This window comes from Myodes glareolus, chromosome 14 (assembly GCF_982192425.1).
Source record: "Myodes glareolus chromosome 14, mMyoGla1.1, whole genome shotgun sequence".
NCBI lineage: Eukaryota > Metazoa > Chordata > Mammalia > Rodentia > Cricetidae > Myodes > Myodes glareolus.
In genome coordinates, this window is record NC_142039.1 from 60,071,713 (window position 1) to 60,083,298 (window position 11,586).

Consider the following 11,586-nt stretch of genomic DNA (forward strand, 5'->3'; position numbering starts at 1 on the left):
GCCCACAGCTTCATGTTCCAGATGAGAACCTGGCCAGATTCTTTGATGCAGAACTTAAAGATCCATGACTTTGAGTCCTATTCTAGCTGTTACTCTGCATAATATTCACATTTCCCCTGATTTTATGATGTGATACCCATGCCTTTCATGGCTCATTGGGAAAATATAAAGACAATTATGGTTTATGGTTTTTAAAAGCAGGATCTTCTTATGGCAGTTGCTCCGAATGCGTGTTGTGGAATGTGTCCAAGTGGCTGATCCATGAAGGGAAGACGTCCCGGCTGTGTGAGTGGAAGGAGATTAAAGGCCAGTGTCATCTTCTCAGGGACTCACTGAGCATCTGGACCATGCAGTGTCTGAAAGACAGTCCCTTGGACGAAACTTTGCAGTGTTTTTCAAACTTAGCTATCTCAGAACCCTTTCCCAAGACATCTGCTGATACTTGGTGGGGTTAGTTTGATGGAAGACATCTGTAAAGTCTGCCTTAGAGAATGGGTAAATAAACAAACCAACAAAAAACCCAGCCACAATAGAGACTCTGACTGTGAACGGGAAGTCACCGACCCAGAACATGAATTTAATAGACAGTCAAAATTAAGGCGATGGTTATGCGCTGGGTCCAAGTGGATGACAATGTGACGTGCAAAGGAGGGTGGCAACAGGTGGCTGAGAGTGTGCACTGTGGTGGGTGATGGAGATCCCACTTGCTTCCAACTCATTGGCAGATCCTGTCCAGATATTGCAGCTTGATCCCTAACATTTGTGCCAGCATCTGTCTCCTGGGTCTCTCTACACAGCAGAAATTCCTAGCTATATGCAGAAGGAAATCTCAAATGGAGTAATTACATACTAGTTATTTTCTTTGCCTGTGAAACTTCCCCTGTGGATTTTTAGAAGGGAACCCAATATCCCAGCTTCTGGGAAATGTGTGTCAGATGTAAAATTTTGATCCTAATGTTAGTGCTAAGAATACTTAACAGTTCCAGTGTGACCATTTCATTTAGCAAATGAGAAGAAACCCACCCACGGACATGATCAGAGGAGTCACAGGACAAGGGATAGAAACAGATGCTATGCAGTGGGGGACACCACGGTCCAAGTCCTTCTTTGAGTCTGCATGCCTTATGCTCTCTTACTTCTGAGCCAATATTTGCCAACTCTTGGTAATGGACAATTGCATCATGATTAACAAAATATCAAGCTGGATAGGTATTAGTTAACTCCCTACAAACTGTGTGTCTAGCATTATAAGTATATAATTACTGGAATAATTATCTGAATAGCTTGTTCTAGAGAAGTCAAGGCAAAGCATTTGCACTCTGAAAACTCAACTTTAAATTTTGTTTACCCACTCCTTTCCTTAGTTTTAAAAACCGAACTTCTATGACATTTTCTCAAACACCTCCACAGTTTTAGTCATTTTTGATATTCTGTTGTGGGAGATAAGGATTTAATTTTTCTATTTTCTATTTTCTACACACACACACACACACACACACACACACACACACACACACACACACCCAGCTGTTACGAAGCCCCACTACATCGACATTGGTAAAACCATTTGGCATGTAGCTTCTCGTGACTGTGCACTGTTCCTGGCTGTGGTCAGGGTTTGTTCTCAGTGTTTCGTCTTTGCTATTACATCACTGTTTGCTTTCTCTGTAATTAGCTGTCCCATTCTAAAATGGCCTTACATTTCTTTCTTTCTAACTATTAAAACTTCACCCTTTCTAGTTAAATGTGACACTAATATAATAATGTGCCAGTTTGTCCCTTGAGGTCAAGCTTTCTCAACTCTCACAGTATTCGCCTAAACCATGTTAGTCTGATCCTTTTTCTTGAGTCCTTGCCATCCTTTTCTTCATCGTGTGTGTGTGTGTATGTGTGTGTGTGTTGGGTACATGTGAGTGCATGTTTGTATACAGGTTTGCTCACCCATGAAGACACACATTAACGCCAGAGGTTGACGTCATGATGTCTTCCTCCACCACTTCTCCACTTTTTTAAGACAGCCTCTCACTGACCCCAGAGCTCACTGCTTCAGTGAGACTGGCCGGCCGGTGAACCCTCAGGATCAGCTTGACTCAGCCCTCCAGTGCTGGGGTCACAGGCGCGTGGTACCATGCCTGTCTTTTCCATGTGCACGTTGAGGATCTCAAGTCCTCTGACTTGCACAGCAGGCACTTTGCTGAGCCATCTCCAACAGGTTTCGTTATTTCATTTAGCATTGTTTTTGAGATTTTTGAGATTATTTTATGTGTTTGGGTGTTTTGTCTGTATGTATATCCACATTATATCCATGTGAACAGTGCCTGAGGTGACCAGAAAAAGGTATAAGATTCCCCGGGACCAGAATTAGATGGTTGTAAGCTGCTGGGAGACAATGCTAGTAGTTGAACCCTGGTCCTTGAGAGGAGGAGTCAGTGCTCTTAAGTGCTGAACCATTTATTCAAACCTTTATTTCTTTCCCTCCCTCCCTCTCTCCCTCCCTCTCTCTCTCTTTTTCTTTCTTTCTTCCTCTTCCTCACTCTCCTTCTCCCCTTCCTTCCTCCTCCTCCTTCTTCCTCTTCCTCTTCCTCTTCCTCTTCCTCTTCCTCTTCCTCTTCCTCTTCCTCTTCTTCTTCTTCTTCTTCTTCTTCTTCTTCTTCTTCTTCTTCTTCTTCTCCATTTTGACAAAGCACCTTCTCCAACACTTGATGGATATTTTCACAAGTACAAATTGTAAGTCTCTACAATTTGAAAATACCTTTCTTCTTCACCAAGCCTGAGTTATGGTTTCTGTTATTTTTAACCTTAGAGTGTTTTATTGTCCTCTGAATCCCTCCCTCCCCTTTCCTCTTCTCCCTTCCACTCTTTTTCCCTCCCCTTCTCTCCTCCTCTACTTTCTCTTCTTCTTTTCACAAATGCTTACCATTTTGGGTCTTGGTGAGAACACCGATTTCAGATCTTTCCTGCGTTCATTCACTTCCTGTTTTGTCTGTCTCCTGAGTTCACTGGTCTGCTTCATAGAGAACTGTCTCCTGAGCTTCTACTTTTCGACAGCCTTTTCAGTTTAGTGGGAGCCAAATAAACACAATGGGAGCACCGTGTGCCTGTGGGTTTGTCTCCATTGGGCCCCTGCTGGTGCATGTGCGGGATTCCTGTTTTAGTGGCAGAGGCTCAATGCTCATTCTAAACATCTTTTACATTGATGAGTTTCTCCTTGGATGCTAATGCTTTGCAGTCCCGCGGGAGGAGAAGGAGGGTGTCTGATGCTCTTTCCGCCATTCAGATTACTATTTAATACCTATTCACAGCAGTGCTCTCCCATCTGGTACACATAGCATCTCTGAGGACAGATCTTCTCCCAGCTCTAGGAAGGAAGGGCTGGAGAGGAGCAGTTATCTGGCTGCCTGCAGTAGAAAGGGTATCTTAGAGGCCGTGTCCTTTGTGACAGTGTCCACCCCAGTTTCTCAACTGCTTGGTACATCTGACTGTCCAGCTTTCCAAGATTCTGTGTGAAATATATTGCTAGTTTTTGACAGCCCTTCCCCTCTGAGTTGGTTTGAATAAAAATGATCTTTAAAAGGATTAGAAGCATTAGTCGGTGTGGCCTGGTTGGAGGAAGTTTGCCACTGGGGGTGTACTTTGATGTTGTAAAAGCCCATGCCAGGACCAGTGTCTCTCTCTGCCTGCAAATCAGGATGTAGCTGTCAGCTATTGCCCTAGGGCCATGGGTGCCATTTTCGCCCCATCATGGTGATAATGGGCTGTCAGCCTCTGAAGCTGTAAGCCAGCCCCCAGTTAAAGGCTTTCTTTTTAAGAGTTGCTGAGGTCATGGTGTCTCTTCTCAGCACCAGGACGATGACTAAAGCATCCTTCTTCATGCCGTTCCTACCACTGGCCTAGGAGCAGCTTTGGATAAAGCATGCGCTCATTGTATGTCTCAGCTGGAGTGATGCCCGCTGAGCTTCTGTGGGTTCCAGAAATTTTAGAATCTTGCAGAGAAGGTAGTTGATGTGTATGCACAGCACAGTAGGAGTGGGGTGCTTCAGTGTACGCAGGGACACTCTCGGTGTCCCCTGAAGCATGGATGTGTTCGGCTGGAGTTCGGAATCGGAAGAAACCCATCTTCAGTGGCAAGTTCGCTAAAGTGGAAGGATCTTTGATAATGACTGTTAGTGTCATCTCGCTTATACTAGTGTGAAAGTGTTCGGGAGAGCCCAGTAATTTTTGGTTTTAAATCTTTTTTAAGATTTTCTACATTTAATAGATGAATGGTTTCTGACTTAGAAGGTATCTAAAGTAAAATCTTTACTTCAAGTGTAATAAAGCGCCATGGCCTCTAGGGTATACGGTAACTCTTTAGCCAACGTGAGACATAATACTTAAAATGATTAATGAAGTCATAATCTGAAAACCTCAGATCATCAAAGCCAATAATTCTCTTTGAAAAGATTTCTTGTGGCGAAGTTATTCATCAAAACCTATTTTGCAAGATGCTAGCATTGTTCTAGCAGGAAATTCAGAAATAAACATCTGTCAAGCACCACTTGTTTCTAATTATGCAGGTAGATGGGAGACTGCTGTCTGTACAAATGTCTGGCACTTGTACATCGGATAATTAGCACAGCATCGGGTTGCTGAATACTGACAAGCTGTGCACATTGAGCCCGAAGTGATGGGGTCTCTGAGAAGTGGTCACTTCCTATATTTCCGAGTTACATTGTGCTTAGGAATGGTAAGGCTCTGGGGAATCCAAGGCCCTGCTCCCCTTCCTGTCACATATGTCTCTGGAGGCCCTGAAATAATCCTAAATTTTACTGAGCACTTACTACATTCCAGAGTCTGCACTAACTGCCTTAAATGCATTGTCTCCGTCAGTTGCTATGGCAATCCTAGTTTCCTTATCTGGTAGTTATATTAAGGTTGCTACCAGATGAGAAAGAAATGATTTCTTTTCCCATGCCAACTCTACATGCTCCCCTTTGACTGTGTATATACATACTTGTGTGTGAGAAAGCATGCGTGCAAAAGTGTACTTGTGTGTTTTTGTGTGCTCATGTGTGCACGTGCATAAGTGTGTACCTGTCTGCTTTGCACAGTATCATGTACTTCTCTCTCTGAATAAGGAGGTATTTCATATCCATCTCTTCCCACTTTTCACATTTGCTGGTTCTGTTATTTCTGAATTTTATATTGATTATATCAATATAAACTTTAGAAACATAAGCACACAATCTCATTCTTTTTTGTTTTTGTTTTGTTTGTTTGTTTTGTTTTGTTTTTCAAGGCAGGGTTCTGTAGCATTGAAGCCTGTCATGGAGCTAGCTCTGTAGACCAGGCTGGCCTTAAACTCATAGAGATCCGCCTGCCTCTGCCTCCTGAGTGTAGCAATTAAAGGCGTGCACCACTACCGCTCAGCTCACAATCTCATTTCTTTACAGCTCACTGACTGTGTTCTTTAGCTCTGGTCTTGAGTCCCTGGCTTGTTTTGGTAGGTGACAATATGAGATAAGCTTAGTAACGCTGTCTTACAAAAGGCATTAAGTAAATATTTTAAAAATACATTTATTTTTATAAAGCTTTCATTTTTAGAAAAATCCAGGAGATATTAGACTGCTGTTGTGTATCTCACATGCCATTGCTCCTCCTATTAGTGCCTAACATCTTACTAATACGGTACCCTCATTCTAGTTACTAGAAAAATATTGATATATTCTTAAAACTCCTAGTTTGGCTTTCTTTGGCTTGGTTGTGACTTCCTTTTTTCTCCAAGATCAGCCCAAAGAATCACGTGACCCTGAGTTTTCCTGTCTCATGAAGAGCCTGTCGACTGTGGCAGTTTCCTGAGCTTCTCGGGTGTCTGATGACCTTGGTGCTATGGAGGGGATAGTTCAGGTGTCTGATGACCTTGGTGCTATGGAGGGGATAGTTCAGGTGTCTGATGACCTTGGTGCTATGGAGGGGATAGTTCAGGTGTCTGATGACCTTGGTGCCATGGAGGGGATAGTTCAGGTGTCTGATGACCTTGGTGCTATGGAGGAGATAGTTCAGGTGTCTGATGACCTTGGTGCTATGGAGGGGATAGTTCAGGTGTCTGATGATCTTGGTGCTATGGAGGGGATAGTTCAGGTGTCTTATGAGACATTTCACAACTGATGAAACAAATCAGTTGTGATTTGCTTGGTGGTTTTCTTGTGACTGGAGGGCCATTTCTATGACATCACGCCATGATGTATCATCTCCTGACTGGTCTTGGCCTTGATCTTGTGGCTGTTGGAGTGGCTGCCAGGCCACTCCTGTCTAGAGGGACTCATTTTCCCCTTGGCATTCTCTGCTCTTCGGAAGGAAGTCACTGTGAGAAATGAGGACTTTCACTTCACTTTCTGGAGAGTAGAATATCTACACTATTTGTTTAGAATATTTTTGTGTAGCAGATTCGTCTCTTTTTCCTTTACTTATCTACAGATTCAGTATTTATTTCAGCGTGGACTCATGGAAATATGAAATATATCTTATACCTTTGAATATCAGCCAATAGCACTTAACTTGTTACTCACAGATTATTTTATCTTTGGCCACTGAAAATTTGTTTAGTTGACTTACATTTTCTTTTGCTACATCTTGATTGCTATACATATTTTTTCTTTATTTTAAGGCATGTTTTCCTTTAACAGTGTGTTTTTTAGACCAGAAAAATCTAAAAGTCTAACATCAATTAAAATTTTATTAATTATTATTATTGCGTGTATATGTTCATACAAATTTTCTTACTCAGTCTGTCAGTGTGGTAAACTGCGCTGACTGGTTTTCAAATGCCGATCTCTCTTCTATACCTAGAATGAGTCCCACGTGATAGGGTGTAGAACGCCTTCCACCTTGCTGGGCTGCTCTGTGGATACGCTGCTGTGGCTAGAATAAGTCCGATGTGATAGGGTGTGGACTGTCTCCTGAATTGCTAGGTTGCCGTGGCATACGCTTCTGTGGCTCTTCACATTTTGCTCATGAGCGGCAGTCACATGCGGTTTTCTTTCCTGCAGTGTTTCTGGCTTGTGAGTAGGGCAATGCCCGCCTCTGAGGATGATTTAGGAAACGGCCTCTTGGGAAGAGATGGAAAATGTTGGTGTGATTTTTTTCTCTAAATGTTTGATTGATAGGAAATATATTACATTCAAAATACCCCTCCCCCAAATAAGGATTTGGGAATATATAATGAAAGAAGTGAAAACTTTCCCTTAGTCACGTTTTTTTGCTGTGAAGAGACACCTGACCCAGGAGACCTCTATAAAATGAGGCATCTCATTGGAGGATTGCTTACCCAATCAGAGGTGTAGTATGTTATCGTCATGGTGGGGAGCATGGTGGTACACAGGCAGACATGGTGCTGAAGAGATAGCTGAGAGGTATATTCTGATTCACAGCCAGTGTATGTGTGTGTGGGGGGGAGGGGTGGGTAGACCCTGGGCCTGGTATAGGCTTTTGAAACCTCAAAGCCCCTCCCCTCCCCAATGACACATTTCTTCCAGTAAGGACTCACCTGCTCCAACAAGGCCACACCTCCTAATCCTTCCCAAATAAGTATCAGCTGGGGACGAAGCATGAGACCATGTGAGCCCATCGGGGGAGGTGTTCTTATTTAAACTACCATAGTGTCTCCAATGAAAATTTCAAGATGCTGCAGAAGGAAATTACAGAAGATACTAGACAATGGCAAAATATCTCATGTTCTTGGATGGGCAGAATTAATATTGCGAAAATGCCTATACTACTAAAATTTATACACAGAACCAATGAAACACCCACGGTAATTTCCATATCATGTCTTACACATTTAGAAAAAAAAATACAATTTATGTGGAACCACAAAAGACCACTAATAGCCAAAGCAATCAATCTTAAGGAACAAAAACCCTGCTGGGGGTATTATAACGCCTGAACTCAAGTTATACTATAGACCTATATGTGAGAAAGACAGCTGGTACCGGTGTAAAAGTAGATGGTTAGACCAGTGGAATAGAAGACCCGGAAATTAAATGGCAATGCTATACTCACTTAATTTTTGATAAAGGAGGCAAAAACACACTTTGGGAAATAGAGCCTATTGAACAAATGGTGGTGGCCAAACTGCATTTCTGCTTGCAGAAGATGAAATTAGATTTATATCTTTCACCTTATACAAAATTAATTCAAAATGGATCAAATACCTTAACTTAAAACCCCGAAACATGCAAAGTTTCAGAACAAAGTACAGGGGTGACCCTTCGAGATACTGGGGTTGGCAAGACCGCTTTAAATAGAGCACCAGCAGCACAGGAAGTGACCCCAAGTGTCAACAGATGGGAGTCTGTGAAAATCAAGTTTCTGTTCAGCCAGGGAGACAATCAGTAGAGTTACCAGCCAGCCCACAGCACGGGAGGGAACCTTACCAGCTATACTTCAGGCGACGGGCTAATCTCCAGACTTTACAAAGGACTGCAGGCTTTAAATGACTAAAAGAATAAAACTGACAGTCAACACATGGGCAAATGAGTTGAGCAGACAATTTTCCAGAAAGGAATACAAATGGCCAATAACTATTTTTAAAAGTGGAATGCATAAAATCTATTTGATGCAGAAAGTGTAAAATGTAAAGCTTCACAGCCTCCGCTCCGAATGGTTATTGTCACTGCATAGAAGTTCATTGAGTTGTACGGACGTTGGGTCTGGTTAATTCGGTAAGTGATGCTTTTATTTATTAGCAAGATTTCTAAAAACAATATTTTGAAGGAGTGTTTCATTGAATTAGTAAGAAAAAGCATCTGATCCTGGTGCTTTGCTTTGTTGGAAGGTTATTCATTACTGATGCAATTTTTCTCAAAACTTTCCGCTTATCAGGTTATCTGAGTCTCCGCATGTGAACGTTGGTAGTGCTGTTGAAATCTAGACATTGTGTGCTTCATGAAAAGGCCCTAGATAGGCAGGACTTCAGTGTGGAGATATAACTTGGCTAATGCATTAATAACTAAAGAATTGTTTGCATTTATTTTTGTGCATGGGCGGCCTGCATACGTCACGTGCACAGCACATGTGTGGAGGTCAAAGGGCAACAGCAGGAGCCTTCAGGGTATTAAATTCAGGTCCCAGGCTTGGCGGCAAGCCCCTTTACCTGCTGAGCCTTCTCTCCATCTCCACAGTAACGATTTTTAAAACACACGGTATTAAGAGCTCTGAAACACAAACCTCCAAGGACTTCCTCTTAGCAATAAGATTGGATTTGATCTCTTTAGGCCCCAAATCAGAGGCTTCACCTGATCTCTCCACTTTCCCACGTTAATAAAGAATGCAGTTATTTACTGAGCCCCTCCCATTCAGGGGCGTGACTGTACCACCACAGGGTAGATTTGAGTATTTTACTTTACAGATGTGAAGTATGACGCAGAGGAGTGAAATAATACATTGATGGTCACATAAATATACATCGATAGTCACACAAATAGCAGACAACCAAGCCTGAATCCCCTGCTTTCATTCACCAAACCTCCGTGCGTATTCCCGTCTGCTAGCCCACGACTCCATCCCACTTCAATTTCTGTTCCTCGCCCATCCCCCAAGCATGTGAAAAATCTCATGCAATCCTCCTTGGGATGAAGGGCTCACGGCATTAGTGGCAGACTAGACATGCTAACTCATCTAACTAGTGTGTTCGTGGTTCTTTCACATAACAGAACAGGTGTGGGCAATCACGCAGTCGATACACTGGCTCTGCGGTGTCCCCAGGGGTGGCCGAGCTCTGCCTTCTGCTAGATTCTTCCCTTATGTTCACTAGGAAGTGGATTCGGTTTTAAGGTGCTTTCTTAGGACAGGAATCTATGCCAATGAAAGGCGTGGGGACAGAGGCAAGGAAGTACTTCCTGGAAATTTAGTCTCCAGATCCACCTCCGGGAAGCTAGCAGGATTGTCACGGACACTGTTTATTGTCTGAAGTGGGTACTTCCCTTTCCAAACAGGTGCAATCAAGGGATGGAGGAATGAGATGAGGATGAATCCTGGCCAGGCCAGTCTTGGTCTTTCAACGTTAAGGTAAAGCCCCTGCCCCGACTGCCTCCTTGCCGTACCCATTGCCAAGGTCTTGCTCCACTCCAAATTCCTGCATATGCTGTCTCTACATGCGACTCACTAGCCTTAGGTCCTCCTCAGCTTTCCTGTATTGGCGTAATGTTTTCAAGCCTGTGCTATTTCTTCAGGACTCTATTAGAAGGGTTGTGGGAAAAGAGGCTACGCCTATTGCTTGTCTCTCATGTCCAGCGTGTTTATGGCTCACACTAATTATTAACTTTCAGTGCACATGCCACCCAGGGGGCTCCATTGTTCCAGTACACTCCGGGCTTGGATGTCTAGACTTCTCATTCCGGACCTCACCCCTACCATACAAAGATTGGTAGAATTAGTAGACATGGATCATACATAACACAAGTTACAGGAAACTTTAAACATGGGAAGAAAGGGGATTCTAACTCACCAGCAAGCCAGTTTAGGAGAGCATGGCCGTGTAGTATATTATCTTCCCTTCTACAGTAAAGACTATAAAATACTTCCTACTCGTCATTTCAATGACAATATTTGACATACCGAGATGACCAGTTAGTTAAACAGAAATGGTCAGAATCCAACAGACCAAATCATTGGCAGCAGCGTCGTGGTTTGGATGTGAACGTGGCATTGGAGCTTCTCAGGATTGCAAGCAGCCATGTCACCTGGATGAGCTAAGAGGGCTGGAGGACACAGCCAGAGACCTGGAAAGGAAAGAGAAGGAGAACATGGAGGGAGGGGGAGGGGGTGGAACGGTGCGGGCTTCCCGTCTGTATGCTGTGAATACGTGACCAGGCAGGACAGAAGCTTCCGTCTACAGTGGAATAAGATAGCTCATTCCAGTGGAGGCAAATTTCAGGTTCTGGCAGATTGTCCGTCTTTAGCGCTCAGACTGTTTGTGTCTGATACTGTCATAATGTGAGTAATTGACTTTATGTCTAGAGAACACAGTTTTCTTCATTGGTCCTTAGGAGAAAAGTTATTTACCTCTACCAGTCAGATATCATAGTGGGTAATACCTACCCGTCAGACTTTTGTCATTCTGTTGGCCATGCAATGAAACAGGTGTTGTTATTCAATGCTTCTGAAGAGAAAATGGTTAGAGTAATTGCTCACAGTGACAAAACAGTGCAGACTTGAGATTCTTCCCCACAGCTGGCAGAGTCTAAAACCCAAATTCGTTCCCCCAATTCTCCTAAGTCAGTGGTTTTTACCCTGATTGTTCATTGGGTTTTAAAACACTGGGCTCGATCAAGTCGCATGCATAACCAAGTTAATCAGAATATTCAGGGTTGGGAACCAGGGGAACCAATGACCCTAATACTTAGCTTTATTAGTCAGGGTTCTCTAGAGAAAAAAGCCCTGATAGGATAATCCAGTGTATGTGTACAAGATATATCTGTATACAAGGGCAGAGGCTGTCTGTATGCTGGAGAGTCAGTGATGAACACGGTAGTTGACCAGTCTAAGAGGTATAGGTGCTTGACCAGTCCCAGTGCAGTGCTGAGCATCCCTGGAGAGTCTCTGGGG